Source organism: Macrobrachium rosenbergii, chromosome 33 (assembly GCF_040412425.1).
Source record: "Macrobrachium rosenbergii isolate ZJJX-2024 chromosome 33, ASM4041242v1, whole genome shotgun sequence".
Classification (NCBI taxonomy): Eukaryota; Metazoa; Arthropoda; class Malacostraca; order Decapoda; family Palaemonidae; genus Macrobrachium; species Macrobrachium rosenbergii.
The window spans coordinates 2,455,555-2,475,157 of record NC_089773.1 but is presented as its reverse complement, the minus strand read 5'-3'; the positions used below and the strand labels follow the sequence as shown (position 1 = coordinate 2,475,157).

Genomic DNA, 19,603 nt, shown 5'->3' with positions numbered 1-19,603 from the left:
CGTCACTCTCGATCCTCGAGAGGGCATCGGTTACTGGGTTCTTCCTGCTGGGGAGGTATTTGATGGTGCAGGTGAACTCCGCGACGGCTGCGAGGTGCCGCTGCTACCTAGAGGACCATGCGTCCCCCAGCTTCGTGAAGGTGTGGACCAGCAGCTGGTGGTCAGTCCAAATCGTGAAGGGCGTACCCTCCAGGAGGAACTTGAAGTGACTTACTGCCTGGTATACTGTGAAAAGTTCCCAGTCGAAGGTGCTGTAGCGGGACTTGGTGGGGCTGAGCTTCCTGCTGAAGGAGGCGATGGGCTGAGGGGTCCCGCTGATGACTTGTTCCAGGACGGCTCTGCAGGCGACGTTGCTGGCGTCCGTCATCAGCCAGAGGGGAGCGCTGGGGTCCTGGTCGGCCAAAGATGTTGCCTTGGCGAGGGCGGCCTTCGTCAGAAAGAAGGCCTTCTGCCGGTCGGGGCCCCACACTAAGGTCTTTGGACGACCCTTGAGGACCTCCGTCAGGGGGGCCATGGTGTGCGCGATCCCCAGGATGAATCTCCTGTAGTAGTTGACCATTCCGAGGAATTCTTGTACAGCCCTGATGGAGGTAGGGGTGGGGAACTTCTCGACATTCTCGACCTTCGACGACATTGGGTGGACACCCCCTGGGGATATCTCGTAGCCCAGGAATTCCACCTCCTTAACGCCGAAGGTGCACTTGTCGAACCTGACGATGAGGCCACTCTCCTGCAGGCGCTGCAGGACCTTCCGGATGTGCCGCAGGCGTTCCTTCTGGGATCTGGAAAAAATCAGGATATCATCGACGTAGCAGACACAGAAGTCCAGGTCCCGCAGGATGCTGTCCATCAGCCTCCGGAAGGTCGCGCCCGCGTTCCTCAGGCCGAAGGTGGAGAGGGCGAAGACGTAGGACCTGAAAGGCGTGACGATGGCGGTTTTGGGGATGTCTTCTGGCGCTACTGGTACCTGAAAATATGATTTTAAGAGCTCTAACTCTGAGAATATTTTGGCCCTGTGGAAGGAGGCCGTTAGGTCCTGCATGTTTGGTAGAGGGTAGTGGTCGGGTTCTGTAGCGAGGTTGAACGGCCTGTAGTTGCTGTAGGGCCTCCAGGTGCCGTCCGCTTTCTGCACCATGTGAAAGGGGGAGGCCCACAGGCTGGGAGCCTTACTGCATATGCCCATCCTTTCCATCTCAGCAAAGGCCTTCTTGGCCTCCTGAAGGCCCTGTGGGGGAAGCCATCGGAACTTCACGTGTCGGGGGCCCCTTTGTTTTGATGTGATGATATATCCCATGTTTGGCAGGGGCCCCAGGCACCTGGCGAAGCTCGGGTTTGAAGACTTCTGGGAATTCCTTCAGGAGGGAACCATACTGGTGGGGCGCGATGGAACAGATGGCGGGCTCCCTGGGGCCCGGCGACAAGGGCAGGGACTGGCAGGACTCGGTGTCCAGCAGGTGTTTGCGGCCAATGTCGACTGCCAGTCCAAAGTGGGCGAGGAAGTCCGCATCCAGGAGCGGGGTCCTAATGTCCGTGACGATGAACTTCCACCTGTACCTCCGGCCAAGGATGGAGATTGACAGGAGCTTGGTGCCACAGGAGAGGATGGGGGGCCTGTTGGCGGCCATCAGGGAGACAGTCAGGTCCGGCGGACGTGTGCGGTCCTCTCTGGAAGGCGGGAACACTGACTGCATGGCTCCGGTGTCGATCAAAATCATCCTGCCAGAGATGGTGTCGCGGATGTAAAAGCTGGTGCGGGGCCCCTGGGTGTTTCAGTTGCTGCAGCCATGGCAGCCTGTGTGGGTGGCCGCCGCCTCCCCCATTTTTTGGAGGGAAGAAAAGGCAGGGGGCTTCGCATTTCTGGGCAGCTTTCCCGAACCTCTGGTGGTAATAGCAAAGCCCCAGCCTCTCCTTCTGCTGGTGGGATGCCTTCCTCTGGCCAATGACGTTGATGCCCTCTGTGGTGGGGTCCTTCGGCTGGAGGCAGTTGATGGGGTGTGCCGGCGTGGACACCTGCCTTGCTGCCTTCGTGGAATCCATCAGCTGCTGCGCCACCCTGATCAGGTCCTCGACCGGCAGGGTGTATGCCTCTGTAATCTGCCCATGGACCTCTGGCAGTAGCTGCCGCAGGAAGATCTCCCTCGACAGGCTGATTTCTTTGCGCCTGCTGCTGCTGTCAGTCTTGGGGAGGAGGAGGTGGTCCTGGAGGGCATGCCACGTTTCCAAGAGGTTTCCCTCCTGCCGGGGGTTGAGGGCGAGGTCAAGGGCGCGGGCAGCACTCTCACAGGGAGCAGGTCTCGACGAGCGTGGCTTTTAAGTCCTGGAAGGTGGCGGGGCTCAACGTCGTCATTAACCATGGGGCGATCTTCATGTATATCTCCTCCAGGAGGGCGCTGATGGCGATGTCCGCCTTCAACACCTCGTCAGTTAGGCCTGCTACCCTGAATTGCCCCTCGACCCTGTAAAACCAGAGCATTGCGTTTTGATGGGTGAATGGCGGCAGCCTTATGCTGAGGGCCGCCTTTGGTTGGTCTGCCAGGGGGTCATTGCGCAGGGTGCAGGTACCGGCATGGAGGAGTGTGCGGGAGGCGTCTGCCTCCGAGAAGTTTGCAGTAATTTGTATGTGGTTGGGAATGTCTGCATCCTTGCTCATTCCGCACTCTCACTTGGAGTGTGAGGGAACACTCGCATCAATACACGCTTGGGAGTGTGCCGTGTGGGTCTGCTAATGACACTGGTGACCTGCTGACAACGGTCGGTAACGCCCGAAAGCTTTGTTAGAGCACCGTAGTTAGTCTGTTAGGGGCCTGGGTTCGTTCATCGGGCCAAGACTTCGCCGTTTGGGCCCGTTAATGGCTTCTGGGAACCACTCCGGGGATCATCACTGTGAGAGAGGTGCGAAATAATGAGCAGGAAGACAAGTACTGCTGGTTTATTGACGAAACGATCTGCTTATAAAGCGGCGTGCGGACGTCTGCGTATAATACAGAGACCACGGGTACAAAGATTTACAGGTGACCCGAGTGTATGATGTAATCATAATTATTTATAATTGTGTATTTTGTTTGTAACATTATATAATACAGAAAATTAATGTTAAACAAATTATGAATAATATTAGAAACAAGTTATTGCGCAAGGTGATGGTGTTTTGTTGGGGAATCAGGAGGTGGGCGAGGCGGCTGCTGGCCGTCTTTTCTGTGTGTGTGTGTTGACAGGTGTCGGTTGGCCTCCTAGCCGGGTGTGCAAATGTAGGCAGATTCCTGTTTTTATTTATTTGGAGAGTTAATACGTCCAGAGTGTACTGGCAGAGGTGTATGGCCAGCATTGCACCGGTTAAGCATGTGTGGGAGTTTGATATGGAGCGCCAAGGTGCAAGTTGCTGTATTGATTAATCATATGTACCTATATTTATGAAGGATTTGGAAATGTTATAGCGGGATATCCTGTAGGTTTGTATTTGTAATGGAGTTAGTGTTATTGCTGTGTTGTGTACAATAGACTGCTTACATTTTATATTTGATTTTACGAATATTGCTGTGATGTTTTGCATATTTTATTAGGATTACATTTTGAGTGTCTGTTTAACAATTTGGGGGTTTGTTTTAATTTGGAATCTTGTTTACAGGCTGAATGTTACTCAAAGTATTCATGTGGCACTTGGTGACTTTGTATCTACCCGATCCATACAATTCAGCACCTGCTACCCTTGGTTGAAGGAACTTTGATTGGACATTCTACACATCCCTGCTAGTCAAGATGGATCGAGCCAAGACAGTGCGTACATCAGCGAGGAGGAAATTCAACCGAGCCCTGAAACTGTTTGACGAGAGTGTGAAGCAAGACGACTCGACAGAGATTTTGAAGCCTGCATTTGATGAGGTGTGACGCCTATAAGAGGTTAGAAAATGCTAATGATGATTTTATTTCGTGCATTGATGAGTCTCATGAGAATTATGTTAGCCTATTAAAATCGGCTGAGGATTATATAATTGAAGTGTATAGGTTGAAATGTAAGGCACATTCTCAAGTACTTGCGAAAATAGACAGTGAAAAGGGTAAGCAAAAAACAGACAACACGAAGTTTATAGTTAAGAAGCTTGAACCTCCTAGATTTGATGGACAAATAAGACTGTACCCATCCTTTAGAAAGGACTTTGACAGATTAATGATTAAGAACTATGGGGAGGATCCATATGTCCTTAAGCAGTGTTTGTTAGGCGAAGCCTTGAAAGTGGTACTTGGGGTTGATGATGATTTCCATAAGATGATGGCCAGACTTGATGAAAAATTTGGAAATGTAACAAAGGTGGTGGACTCTGTTTTGTGTGAGATAAGAGCAGCCCTTAAGCCTGTGCCAGAAGGCAACAACAAAAAACTTGTGGAATTGGTGAATACTGTGGAGAGGGGATGGCTTGATATGTGTAAGCTAGATCTTAAATCAGAAATGAATAAGACTACTGTAATTAGCTTAGTAGAAAAGCTCTTACCCCAACATTGAAAAGGGAATGGGTTTTAAAAGCTAGTGAGTCCCAGAGTGAGAAGGAATTTGGAAAATGATTAGAATTTTTAGAAAAGGAAAGGAAGGTAATAGAGTATGTGCAGGAAGGAGTGAGGTCAAGTACAACCACTGATAGGGCAGCAGTGCACAGTGCGACTCATGAGGATCACTGTTATTCAGATAACTTGAATGAAGCAATTAAGCAGTTAAGAGAAAACCAAGAGTCACAACAACAACAACAATTAAATGAATGTATTGTAAACATGAACCAAATTGTTTCAAACTTATCAAGTCAAGCTAGGAGTAGACCTAACATGTCACCTAACATTAATAAGAACTGTTGGTTTCATGGTACAGCTTCCCATAGCATTTTGGATTGTTCAGGGTTTCAGTACTTGGATAATAAATCTAAATATGAGCTGTTAAAAAGCAATAGAGTACGCTTCATCTGCTTACGAAAGGGACATGTCAGTAGTGACTGTTTGAACAGAGAGTTATGTTATGTTAAAGATCAAAATAATGAAGTATGCGGCAGACCTCGCCACCCTATTCTCCATTCTTTGTTTGTACAAAATTATTTCACCAGTCGAGTACAGGGATCAAATAACTTATTGTCGAGGGAGGGAGTATTGTTGAGATTGGACATATGCAGAGTAAAGGGCAAAAGGTGGCAACATTGTGGGATCCAGGTTCAAATTTAACCATGATTACGCATCGGATGGTAAACAAGTTGGGTTTGAGAGGTAAAGATGTAAGTCTCACTGTAACTAAAGTTGGGAATAGCACTGAGCTGTTTGACAGTAAAGTTTTTAATGTGCCAATTACTGATTTGACAGGTACTGAATGGACTATTGAAGCTTGTGGTATCAATGAAATTACATCTGACATTGCAGAATTTGACACCACATTGATAGCTAAATTGTTTGGTGTAGAGGAGTGGAAAATTTGTCGGCCAACAGGCAAGGTAGATTTGTTAATTGGCGTGGATCACAGTAGCATGATACCTCAAGTGGTTAGAACCATTGATACCTTACAGTTAATGCAAAACAATTTTAGAATGTGTGTAAGATGTTCATATCCAGTTATGAATAAGAATATGGGTACCAATAGTGTCTTAACCAGGGGTGGGCAAACTTTTCAGTGTAAGGGCCACATTAAAAAAAATAAAATTTTACTGGGCCGCATAGTATATTTTCCAGTATAATTGATATCTAAAATAGCCAAAATATATGGTTTTCAAAGCGAAAATGCAATAAATTTTCATTTATTAGCATTTTAAAGTACTGTAGACTAGAGGATTCCCATGAAACGCATTTATTTAGAAAAAAAAATTTATTTGAAATAAAAGCAAAGTAACTCTGTTTAAGAAATAGAAAAATAATATATTTTTATTAATCAATAATTTAGAGTAGAACTTCAAGATAAACATATAAATTAACTAAAAAAAAATATATTTTATATATTTAGGGAGAAACTTCACATGAAGCATATTTGTTTGAAAACAAAGTAACTCAATTTAAAGACAAGAAATATTTTTATTGATATTTTAAAGCAGTAACTTCACATGAAACATAAAGGGATTTTGACAAAGGAAAAATCTATTTCTGGAGAGGGGACCGTGTCACCCGGTGAAAAAGTCCATTCTGCACTTATTTCTAGGTAATTCCGTTGCTAGATACCAGAGAAAGCTAAATGAAATGCTGGAGTTACCACCCCCAGAGCGAGCTCCATTAGATGGAGTCGTGTATGGAAAAGGGTGAACTATAAAAACACGGAACCTTATCCTATAGAGATCCCAAAGTCAAAAGTCCCACAGAGAGGTGCCGTTACAAACCCATGCACCACTCGCGGACAGTACACAAACCACCGCTAGCCTCATTCCATGAAAGCATCACCCCACCAGAATGATGTTTACTATGGGGGGGACACGACACATGACAGAGGTGGGTCACTGGGTGACACGGTCCCCTCTCCAGAAATAGATTTTTCCTTTGTCTAAATCCCTTTTCTGGATCGGGTCCCGTGTCAGCCGGTGAAAAATTAACAGAGAAATAAATATCATTCTTAAACTGTAAGAGATAACAAAATGTAAGGGGAACAGAAGACCAAAGGTCTGCCAAAAAAAAATTTTTAATTGCTAGCAATAATAACAATAATGTACAAATGAAACTGATGGGAGCTTAAAATTAACATGACAACATAAAAAAATATACTTAAACAAAATAACTATACAAAACTGAAAACATTATAACATAAATGTGTCAATTAGACAAAAATACAGATAACACGGTCAGGTTAGAAAGACAAGGCATGCCTGACTGAAATGACTGTAAGGAGATAACTGAGGAAGTGGAGCAAGAATTGACTAGGAATCAGAAAGGGAACCAGAGGGAGGGACAACGTTCCCTGCCGCGACTGCTGAGAATTTAAGAGCTTCTAAGGATTTCAAATAGTGACGTTTGAAAACCAAGGGTGACTTCCAACCAGTGTATTTGGTAAGATCCGTGAAATTCATGTAATGGAAGTAGTTAATGGAGGTGGCCACAGCTCTAATATCATGAACTCTTGGGACTGAGTTAGGATTAGCCTGCTTGATAAAGTAAAGGATTTGTTGTCTAATAGCAGATAGACAAACAAAGTAGCTCAGCAACTGAGCAACAGAAGGATCAAAATGACTCAGTAAGAATGATGCAACTGACTGCAATCATTTACCAGTTTGTTGAAATTAGGTGTCAAGTTGCTTGTACTGATTCTTAACACTGACTGAAGATTTGAGTCTGTGAGAAGTGACCTGTTCTTTGACTTGTTAACTTTCAATATAGAAAAAGTCTGCTCACATATGTAAGTTGATGCAAATATCACAAACATCTTTCTTACAAAATTTTTCAGATTTTTAAACTTTTCTGAGTGCAGAGATGCATAAAACTCGACCAGTGGTTTATTTTCAAAGAGCCTCTTTAAAGAGTTGTCGGCTTGCAAATCAATCAGTTCTACCTGCAGTTCTTCAGCAGCTGTTTCAACGTCACAGGCAAAAGGTGAGCTGAGCAAATCAAACTGCCCTTCAATTGCCTTGAAATCAGCAAATCTTCTGATAAATTCATCTCTTAGAGCCATCAACTGGGAACTGTATTTGTCTGATAGTGCTTGTGTAACAGTTTGAGTTTTCAACAGAGGAAAATGAACAAAGTTTTGCTCTTTAAGCTGCTTGGCAAAAAGTTGAAGTTTCGATTGAAACGCTTTCACTTCCACATACAATTCATGTGCAAATAAACCTTTGCCTTGTAGTTTTGTGTTTAACTCATTCAGCTTTTGCATAATGTCTACAGCAAATGCAAAATCACAAACCCATTCGTCACACTCCATTTCCCTTGAAAAGTCACAAGAAATGTCTTTCATATTAAAAAACATGACAACCTCTTCTTTAACGTCCCACATCCTCTTCAGTACTTTCCCCATACTTAACCATCGGATATTTGTGTGGTACAGCACATCAGTAAAATCAGCCTCGATGTCTTCCAAGAAGCTTCGGAATTGCCTGTGATTCAGTCCCCGTGCTCTTATTAAGTTCACTGCACGCACCACTGGATCCATAACGTGTTTGAGTTTAAAAGATGATCTACAGAGGCTTTCTTGATGTATGATGCAGTGAAAAGACAACACACTGTGCGATGGAAAATCTTCTTTGATTTTATCATTCATCAAGGTCACAAGGCCACAGTGTTTGCCTATGAGTGAAGGAGCACTATCAGTTGTAATACTTGCCAATGTATCCAGGCTTAATCTAGACCTGATTAGACTGTTAATGACACTATTGTATAAATCTTTTCCAGTAACAGTGTCTTTGAGAGACTCCATAGATAACAATTCCTTTGTAATTTCGAAGTTTTCGTCAATTCCTCTGATATAAATGAGTACCTGGGCAGCATCCTGAATGTCATTACTCTCATCTAAAGCAATAGAAAACCACTGAAAACTAACACTGGCTGTTAACACCTGTTCTTGAATATTCATTGCAATTGCATCTATGCGACGAAATGACATTTTTATTCTAAAATAATGTTTAACACATACTTACCTGTTAGTTACATATAGCTTTAGTCTTTGACGTCACGGCAAAATTTCAAAACGCATGGGCAGCGCCAGTCCGAATATCGGGTGATCGCCCTTACCTGCCCTCTGTCGGGGTACTAGGAACTATTCCAACATGCTTCAGAATAATTTGCCTACCTGTCCCCGTGGGGAGGAGGGTGGGCTTTCGTATATGTAACTAACAGGTAAGTATGTGTTAAACATTATTTTAGAATAAAAATGTCATTTTAACACATACAACTTACCTGTTAGTTACATATAGCTGATTGACACCTTTAGGAGGTGGGGCAATGACAGCTAAAAAGAGTTGTTGGAAACATTAAGGTTATTAATGTAGAAAATTTCTTAGTTCCTCACCTGCTAAGGTAGCTGATTCCACAGTTACTGCCTCAGTAACCTGCTATCCTCAGAGCAACCGCGGGGTATAATGACCTGGTGGCAGATTGCTTAAGCTGGGTATCAGTCACCTAGGACATGGCCGTGACAATACCACAAGTATGCCCTGCTCAGGCGCAGCACAAACATCATGAATTACAAAAGGGGGTCACCCAACACCAAAGAAAAAGTATAACCATAAAAACCAAAACCAACTGTGGGGTAAAACTAACTAACACTTACCCTCACAGACAACCATAAAAACCTTCACACTCCAAAAACAAGTAAGTAAAGGTAGGTTAATCCTCCTTTACCCCTTTACCCATTACCGTGCCAGATACAACAAAGGGCCCTAACGTGCTGCACTCGTCAAACACTGTCTGCACTTGCGAGAGATAATGCAAAGCAAATACAGACTTACACCTCCAGTAGGTTGCTTGCACAATATCTTGAAGGGAGAGGTTCCTTTTATAAGCGAGAGAAGTAGAGATAGCCCTCACTTCGTGAGCCTTCACTTTACACATTTTCAAATCATTCTCTGAAATATTGGAGTGAGCTTCAGAAATCAGATCTCTAATAAAAAGGACATGGCATTCTTGGACATTGGTCTAAGAGGGTTCCTGACCGAACACCATAAGGAATCTGAAGGACCCCTAATATCTTTAGTCCTTCGCAAATAATATTTCAAGGCTCTGACTGGGCAGAGGAACCTCTCCTGCTCCTTACCTACCAATTCCGACAGACTCGGAATCTCAAAAGAGCGAGGCCACGGGTGCGAAGGGTCTCGTTCTTGGCCATAAAAACAGTTTGAAAGAACAAATTGCTTTTGAAGCAGAGAATCCTACTCTCTTATCCAAGGCGTGGATCTCACTGATTCTCTTAGCTGTAGCTAACAAAACTAAAAAGAGGGTTTTCCTCGTAAGATCTCTTAAAGAAGCAGAATCCATAGGTTCAAATTTCTCAGACATAAGCCACTTCAGGACTACATCAAGATTCCACGAAACAACTTTAGCATCTGACCTCTTAGAGGTACCGAAGGATTTAATAAGGTCCGTTATATCTTGGTTATTAGAGATATCCAAACCTCTGTGACGAAAAACAGTAGCCAGCATGCTACGATAACCTTTAAGTGTGGATACAGAAAGGTTCTTATTCCCGAGGAACAAAAGAAAATCCGCAATCTGCGTCACCGAGGTTCTGGAAGAGGAAATGTCATGATCTTTGCACCATGAACGAAACATATTCCACTTGGACTCATAGACCTTGATCGAAGATGGTCTTCTGGCTCTAGCGATGGATTGAGCCGCTTTCTTCGAAAAATCCTTTGCTTCTGAGAAGACGTTCGATAGTCTGAACGCAGTTAGCCGCAGACTTGACAGGTTTTCGTGAAATCTCCTGAAGTGGGGCTGTCTGAGTAAATCTACTCTGTTTGGAAGGCTCCTCGGAAGTCGATCAAGAGATCCATGAGAACTGGGAACCAATCCCTGGAAGGCCAGAAGGGGGCTATCAACGTCATCCTGGTGTTGGAGTGGTGCTGAAATTTCCTCAACACCGCACCTAACATCTTGAACGGGCGGGAAGGCGTAAAGGTCCAGACCCGACCAATTCAGTAGCATTGCGTCCGTCTGGAAGGCTGCTTGGTCCGGGACAGGAGAGCAGAAGATTGGGAGCCTGTTCGACTTGTTCGTCGCGAACAGGTCTACCAGAGGTTGACCCCAAAGTCTCCACAGCGACTTGCACACTTCTTCGTGCAAAATCCACTCTGTGGACAGAACCTGGTGCTTCCTGCTCAAGGAGTCCGCTCTCACGTTGAGGGCTCCTGAATGAATCTCGTTAGGAGCAGAATCTTGTGCTTTTCTGCCCACAAAAGGAGGTCTCTTGCTACCTCGCTGAGGGAGTAAGAATGAGTGCCCCTGTTTCTTTATATAAGACAACGCTGTGGTGCTGTCTGAATGAACCAGAACTGTTTGTCCCTGTACGAAAGGTAGGAAGTGTACGAGACTCAGGTGGATTGCTTTCAACTCCTTCTTGTTGATGTGCCATTCTTTTTCTGTCGCATTCCACAAACCTGAAATTTCTTTTACCCCCAACGTCGCTCCCCATCCTACTTCTGACGAGTCTGCAAACAGTTCGTGGTTCGGGTTCGACGGAAAAAGAGAGAGACCTTTCTCTAATTTTCTTCGATCTAACCACCACCTTAGATCCTCCTTGATACGGTCCGAGATTGGAAAGGAGAAGGAGTCTGGAAGCGTTTTCCTGTTCCATTGCTCCTGAGGTAGAATTGAAGGGGCCTCATGTGAAGTCTCCCCAGGAGACAAACTTTTCTATTGACGCCAGAGTTCCCAGGAGGCTCATCCAAGCCTTTGAACAGGTATCCATATCTAGAAAGTTCTGGACTTTTGCGAGACAGTCCGAGATTCTTTGATCTGACGGAAAAGCCAGAAAAGGAACTGTTTCCAGTCTCACTCCTAAATAGATCCTGGATTGTGAGGGAGATAGGTGAGACTTCTTCCAATTGATTAGAAGTCCTAGCTTCTGAGTCAAGTCGAGAGTTACTTTCAAATCCTCCAAGCACTGAGACTGAGACTGGGAACGAAGGAGCCAATCGTCTAGATAGAGAGAGATCTTTATTCCTCTGAGATGAAGAGCTTTGGCAACAGTGGACATAACTCTTGTGAATACTTGAGGGGCTGTGGACAGACCAAAGCACAGAGTCCTGAACTGATAAGTCTTCTCCTGGAAAACGAAGCGAAGAAACTTCCTGGACGCGGGATGGATCGGAATGTGAAAGTAAGCGTCCTGCAGATCTATTGAGACCATCCAATCCCCCGGACGAAGAGAATTGAGGACGGATTGCGTCGTCTCCATCGAGAAACTGGTTTTCTCCACGAAAAGGTTGAGAGAACTTACGTCCAGGACTGGTCTCCAGCCGCCTGAGGCCTTTGGAACAAGAAAAAGACGGTTGTAAAAGCCTGGAGAGTTGACTTCTTCCACGATCTCTATCGCTCCTTTTAAAAGCATGGAGTCTACTTCCGCACTCAGAACCGAGCATTTCTCTAAGTTGCTGGAATATGCTGTCAAAGCTAAAGGTTCTGTTGCAAGAGGGGGCCTCTTGAGGAAGGGGATAGAATATCCTTCCTTTAGCACGGACGTGGTCCACTGGTCCGCTCCGATCTCCTCCCAAGTTTGCCAGAACTGCTGAAGTCTGGCTCCTACTAGTGCATGGAGGACATGCAGATCACTTTTTAATTGAGGGTTTGATAGCCCTGGAGACAAATCTTGCTTTGCCCCGGAAACTAGATCCTGTACGGGTGAGGGGCCTGCCACGAAAGGGCCTATTTTGATTAACTAGAGGACGAGTTTGCGCTGGCAGAGAAGGTTGAGGAGCTTTTGGTTTACGAGAGGATTGCGCCAAAAGGTCCTGTGTGGACTTCTGAGTAAGGGATTTCGACACTTCGGCCACAAGTTCTTGAGGGAAAAGGTACTTCTTATCCAGAGGTGCGAAAAGAAGAGCCGATCTTTGAGTCCTAGAAACTCCACGAGCGACAAAAGAGCACCAAAGTTGTCGCTTCTAAGAACTCCTAACGTGAAGATGGAGGCTAACTCAGACGCACCGTCACGAATCCCTTTATCTAAGCAGGACATAACAGAAGAGAAATCATCGAAATGCGCTCGAAAGACCAAAAGACTTTACCTTCCTACCCAAAGCGCCAATAGTCCAGTCCATAAAACTGATGACTTCCAAAACTCGGAAAACGTTCTTCAAAAGGTGGTCCAACTCTGAAGGAGAGAAGAAAATCCGAGCCGAGTTCATCGCAGAACGACGGGTAGAATCAACGAGACTGGAGAAGTCTCCCTGAGAGGAGGCAGAAGCTCCCAGAGAGAAAACTTCCCCAGTGTCGTAGCAAGCCTTCGTCTTAGTAGAAAGCTTGGAAGGAGGGAAGCAGAAAGTGGTTTTCCCCTGATCACGCTTGTCTTCCAACCAGGAGTTCATTTTCTTTAATGCCTTCTTAGCTGAAATAGAAAGCACTAACTTCATAAAGGAAGAGGTAGGAGGTTTCGAGTCTCTTGCGTACTGAGAGAGAGGGGAAGCCGGAGCCGCAGGTGCAAAATCCTCAGGAAAATTATCAATAAAGAAGCGAAGAAGCTTCTTGTAATCCGAGCGAGAGGAGTCTGGTTCGTCTGCAGGAAACTCTTCCACAACTTCTTCCTCAGACGAAATAGGAGAAAAACCTTCCGCTTGCACACACACATCTTGTGAAGGAAGAGTAGGAGCCTGAATAAGAGCTTGACGAGGAGCCTGAGCCTGAGTAGGCGCCACAAGAGGAGCCTGAACTGGCGCCACAAGAGGAGCCTGAACTGGCGCCACAAGAGGAGCCTGAACTGGCGCCACAAAAGGAGCCTGGGATGGCGCCTCACCAGGCGCTACCTGAGGCGCTTGAGCCTGAGAGAGCGCTAAATCTTGAGGGAGCGCCTGAGCCTGACTAGGCGTAAGAGCCTGATCCTGAGCCTGAACCAAAGGAGGATCAAGAGACACAGATCGAGGAGGAGCTTTCGTACTGGGCGCTCCGAGAGCTCGAGACGAAGGAGGAGGCATCAAATACACTTCAGAAGGCTTTGCTGGAGAAGAACCAGGCCTTCCGAGCCCGCCAAGAATGCTTCCAATTTTCTTGTGCATCGCTCGAAGAAAGTCATGAGTAGACGAGGATCCAACTGGGGAACGATGATCAGTAGAGCCAGGATCGTGATGAGGAAGAGGCGCAGAAGCCACAATAGGCTTACGTGAAACCAAAGGAGAAACACCGGGAACGCTGGGCAATACCGAATGGGAAGTCTTATACCTCTTGCGCACATGAGCCTTGCGCCTGGGAGAAGATTCTTCAGACGACGAAAATCTCTCCGGACTCTCCCAAAAACTACAGGAAGGCTGTGATAAGCGAAATGGCTTCTTCTTCTGAACCGCTGAAGGCGAAAGATTCCTGGACCTCTTCAATGGTCTAGACTCGTCGAAATCTCCAGCCTCTGCGAGGCGAATCACTGGAGCTTGAAGAAAGACACTTCCTTGAGTCGCCTTTCCAACGGCGCTCTGAAACAGCCTGGGAAACAACAGGACTGTTCGAGGGGGCGGCTGCTCGTGAGCAGACCCCACTCGCCTCCCTTGGACTTTCAGCATGTCTTCTCCCAGGAGCAGGGGAGCTTGACAGAGGCTTGGGTCTAGGAGAACGAGTAGGCCGAGCAACCACCTCCTCCACCACACTAACACTTTGCACTGCACTTAAATTATTCACAATATTTTGGAAAGAATCCATACGCTCATGAAGGGATTTCACGTTAACGCCAATATCCTCCATGGCGCCCACAATAAGGTTAAATCTGGCGTCCATCTGGACTTGATACTCAGACACGGTAACGGGTTCAGGGATATCAGAGTCAGGAATAGGAATATTAGTAGCCACGGGGATATTAATAGAAGTTTCCTGCATAGCTAAGGGAGATTCCGGTTTCTGAGAGAGAGAAGAAGAACTTCTAGCTAAAGCTTTCCTGGCTCTATCTTTCTCAAGCTTCTTTACATACTTAGATAGAGCCTTCCAATCTTTTTCAGTCATACTGACACATTCATCACACTTCCTCTCATATGAACATTCCTGACCTCTACAAGCCACACAAATTGAATGAGGATCAAGACTAGCCTTGACCAACCTCGTCTTACAGCCTTTGCTGCATACCCTAAAGGTATAAGACCCAGAATCTGACATAGTTATCAGAAAACCTGACTAAATAGGTGACAAATAACTGGCAAAGCCGCAAACCAACAAGAGAGTACTTCACCAAGTGAAAACAGCTCGATGTAGGCAGATACAATGAAATTTCGCTCGAGTACCGACAACAATGTCGCCGGCGTGACGGCAAAATTATTCTGAAGCATGTTGGAATAGTTCCTAGTACCCCGACAGAGGGCAGGTAAGGGCGATCACCCGATATTCGGACTGGCGCTGCCGCGCGTTTTGAAATTTTGCCGTGACGTCAAAGACTAAAGCTATATGTAACTAACAGGTAAGTTGTATGTGTTAAACAATAGTTCTTTGTGACAGAGATATGGCTTCCACTTTTGATATGACTTTAGGACACACAACACTGACAGCATCAACCATGCAATCTTTAATAAATTCTGCTTCTGCAAATGACTTATTTTGCTTTGCAATTTTATTTGCCAATATAAAACTTGCCTTTGTCGCATTCCTTTGTAAAGATGAAGTTTTTTTCAAACACATTTTGTTGTTGCTTCAAACTTTTCATCAGATCAGTTGCCTTCTTTTGCAGTTCTTGCTTTGATAAATTGCTTCCAAAGTTGGTGTGCTTGGTTTGAAAGTGCCGTTTCAAATTGTATTCCTTGAAAACAGCAACTGTATCATGACAAATCAAACATACAGCTTTAACTCCGACGTCAGTAAAGAAATACCTTTCAGTCCACTCTTTGTTAAATACTCTGCATTCGTCTTCAATTTTTCGCTTTTTAGATGGCTTCGAATCACTCATTTTGGGTAAAGTTTGAAAGATAATAAAAGCTGTGCTGAAATAAAATGTCCAGCGTCTTCTCTCTCTGGAATCTGCCAGGACACTGAAATGATTGAATACAAGGCAATAAAATCGTTGGCGCGGTAACAAAGTTACAACGTGACCAAAACGTTTTGTACACGATCGAGATTTAATCCCACTGGCCACTGGTAGCAAACGTGTCCGATACATGCTCCACTCACGCATACGCCCATCCCAGATGCCGAGCTGCATCTTTATTCAACGATGGCCAAATTATAGATTAAAAAATGAATAAATAAATAAATAGAATAAGAAAATTAAAATCATGAAAAAATCTATTTCCGTCTGGTTAAAAAAAAATAATGAGTGAGAAAGGATGCAAATAAAATAGAGAAAAAATGCAAGATAGAGAGACAGAGAGAAAGAGATAAAGAAGAGGTCAGGCAAGAGAATAGCCATTTTGTCCGTAAGAAGAGGGCAGGGAAAGAAATAGAGTGAGCGAGAACAATTTTCCGATTACTCACATTCCGATTTTAAAATACTGGTTATAAAATCCTTTTGGACATTCAATATTCAATATTTGGAGGGCCGCATGAATTCCATTGGAGGGCCGCATGCGGCCCGCGGGCCGTAGTTTGCCCACCCCTGGTCTTAACGGTAAGGATTAGCCACATGACTGTAGCTACTGAGGTCAATGACATCATACCACGATACAGTGAGAACCTCTCAAAAAAGTTAGATTTTTTTTCAGTTGAAAATTTTGAAACTTCATGTATACCTAAATGTAGTGGTTGTAAATGTGGGAAGTGTTCATCGAGTGGGGAACATAGCTTGAAGGAGGAAATGGAATTAAAACAGATAGAAGAAGGACTTGATTATGATTCAATAAATGGGTATTGGATTGCAAGCTATCCATGGATTAAGGATCCTAACAAGCTCCCTAATAGTGTTTCCCTTGCATATGGAAGACTAAAATCTACTGAACGGAGTTAAAAAAGCTCGGAAGCAATTACTCTAAAAAATATAATGATCAGATTTTAGATATGGTTCATAGGGGAGTTGCTAGAAAATTGAACATAGATAAGTAATTATAATGGTCCCGTTCACTACTTGCCCCACCATGAAATCCACAAGCCAGACTCTGTTTCTACCCCTTTGAGAATTGTGTTCAACTCTTCTTCCTCTTACCTTGGTCACGTACTTAATGATTACTTTGCAAAGGGCCCTGATGTGCTAAACAACATGATTGCTATACTGATACGTTTTAGGCAGCATGCTGTGGCCATCGTAGCAGATATTAAGAAAATGTACAACTCTGTACAAATTTCAGAACTTGATCAACATACTCATAGGTTTTTGTGGCGGGACTTAGAGACTGACAGAGAGCCAGATCACTAAGTGCTTACTACTGTGACCTTTGGTGATAGACCTAGTGGCATAATAGCAATGATGGCCTTACGTAAAACCACCGAGATGGATGAATCCTTTCCCCTAACTGCAGAGATGATCAATCGCAACTCGTATGTTGACGATATACTGTCAAGTGTATTGACGGTTGAAAGGGCTAAGAGAAGTATTGTAGAAGCTAATGCAATATTATCTCGGGGAGGATTTCAGATCAAGCAGTGGGTTATGTCAGGTGAGAGTCCAGAAGATAATTTTCTTAACATCTTGAAAACTGATAAGGAAAAGGTACTGGGGTTGAACTGGAATCCTAAGGAGGACCTGTTTTTCTATGTGATAAAGATAAATTTCTCTAAGAAAGTAAAAAATATTCGAATGGAGCCACCCATAAAGAAATCAGAAATCGATGAGAAACTCCCGAATACGTTAAATCGAAGGATGGTACTCAGTCAAACTGCTTCGGTGTATGATCACCTTGGGTTCATTGTGCCATTCACCTTGAAAGCAAAGTTGCTTATGCGCAATTTACTAACCACCATCAGTGAAAATGAGCGAAGATTAGATTGGGATGAAGCAATGCCACAGTATATGTATGAAAGATGGAGAAAGTTATTTAAAGAAATGTATGAGTTAGAAACCTTGATGTTCCATAGATGTGTGAAGCCTAAAGATGCCGTTGGTAAGCCTGATCTAGTAATTTTTGCAGATGCAAGTAAGTTAGCCTATGGAGCCTGTGCATACTTGAGGTGGAAAGTGAGGGAGGGACCCTTTGTAAGTAAACTCTTGATGGCAAAGAATAGGATTGCCCCTATTCAACAGCTCACCATTCCACAGTTAGAGTTGTGTGGGGCTGTGTTGGCCTGCCGGTTGAGGACTGTGATTGAGAAGGAAATAGACATTGAACTTGAGTCAGTCATATATATTATTGATTCATCTATTGTCAGAGCACAAATTTGTAATAAGTCAAGCAGTTTTAATATTTTTGTCGCTACTAGAGTAGCAGAAATTCAAACCAAATCAAAATCTGTTGAATGGTTTTGGAAATCCTCAGGAAATAATCCAGCAGACTTAACTACAAGACCTACACACCCTATGCTTTTAGATTCTGATTCTTCATGGCAGAATGGACCCCCATTTATGTGTTTACCTGTTAGTGAATGGCCCATCAGTCAGTCAAATGATCTCAAACTACCAGATATTGCTCCAGTCAAAATTGTAAATAGTCTATGTAGGGATAATACTGTTATAATTGATGTAAATAGATATGGTAGTTACAGTAAGCTTTTAAGAGTGACTCCTAGAGTTTAGAAGGCAGTTAGGTTGAGGTCATTTAAAGGTGTCTTTTTAGTTCCTCACTCAAATGATTTGAAAGTAGCAGAGGATATATGGGTAGGGTGGGTCCAGAAGACTATAGCTGATGACTGGGAAAAGAGATATGAGAGACTTGGAGCTGTGATGAATGAGGAAGGTTTAATATGTGTTGGTCAAAGGATTTCAGTATGGCTGAAGGATAATTGGAACAGGAGTACATTTGTATTGTTACCTGTGAGGCATTCATTCACAAGATTGTATGTTAAACACATCCATGAGATAGATCATGCTGGTGTAGAGGTAACCTTAGCCAAATTGCAATCCAAGTTTTGGGTGCCTGGAGCCAGGAAACTTATAAAGTCAGTGAAGTCTGGGTGTGTCATTTGTCGTAAATTGGCTAAGAAGACTGAAGAGCAATGCATGGGTCAGTGTCCATCTGAGAGACTTCAACCTGCCCCACCTTTTTTTAATACAGCTATTGATTTGTTTGGACCATTTATTGTGAAAGACACAGTCAAGAGGCGCACTAGAAAAAAGGTTTATGGGATAATCTTTAATTGTATGGTGAGTAGAGCTGTGTACTTAGATTTAGCAGAGGGTTATGATACAGAGAATTTTTTAATGTTTGTCTCCACAAGAGGATTTCCAAAGCGTATGCATTCAGATGGAGGCACACATTTAGTAGCAGCTAACAAAGAATTGCGAACTATGGCCAGGAACTGGAATATGACACAAATTTCAGAGTTTGGTAGTGTTTCCGGAATGAGTTGGACATTCAACAAGTCTGCAGATGCTCCATGGGAGAATGGGTGCAGCGAATCTCTGATAAAGTCTGTAAAGAGATGTATTATGATGTCTGTTGGTACTAATATTCTTTCATGGAGTGAGCTTCAGACTTGTATGTTTGAGATTGCTAATTTAATGAATAGCCGTCCAATTGGTCTCAAACCAGGGTTTGATCCCAGTTTGGGCATTTATCTTTGCCCTAATGACGTGCTCTTAGGTCATACAGGTGTCAGAGTCCCAAGTGGATTATGGGATGAAAGTAATAATCCAAGGCAAAGTTTTCAGTTTATGCTGAAGATTGTAAATTCTTTTTGGAAGAGGTGGCATCGAGATTATTTTTCTTCACTTTTAGTTAGGCAAAAATGGCATACTCAGCGTAGGAATTTAAGACCAGGTGATATTGTACTTTTACAGGAAAACAATATTGTAAAGGGTGCATGGAAAATGGCCGAAGTTGCCGTAGCTGTACTTGGAAGTGATGGTCAGGTACGAGATGTAACCTTAAGGTATAAAGTGCATAAACCAGGTCCACAGTACAAAGGTCAAACTGATATGTTAATTAAACGGTCCGCTCATAGACTGATAGTTTTACTTCCTGTTGAA

At 44.1% G+C, this 19,603-nt stretch overlaps 2 long non-coding RNA genes across 2 annotated transcripts in view; one reads left to right on the top strand and one right to left on the bottom strand.

Moving 5' to 3' along the window:
• LOC136855795 (uncharacterized) overlaps positions 1-4,532 on the top strand; it is a 72,968-nt gene extending 68,436 nt beyond the window's left edge. Inside the window, exon 5 of the long non-coding RNA XR_010858129.1 lies at positions 3,626-4,532. This is a non-coding gene — a long non-coding RNA (uncharacterized lncRNA). The remainder of the gene's footprint in view (positions 1-3,625) is intronic.
• LOC136855796 (uncharacterized) overlaps positions 1-19,603 on the bottom strand; it is a 38,444-nt gene that overhangs the window by 4,308 nt on the left and 14,533 nt on the right. The window lies entirely within an intron of this gene.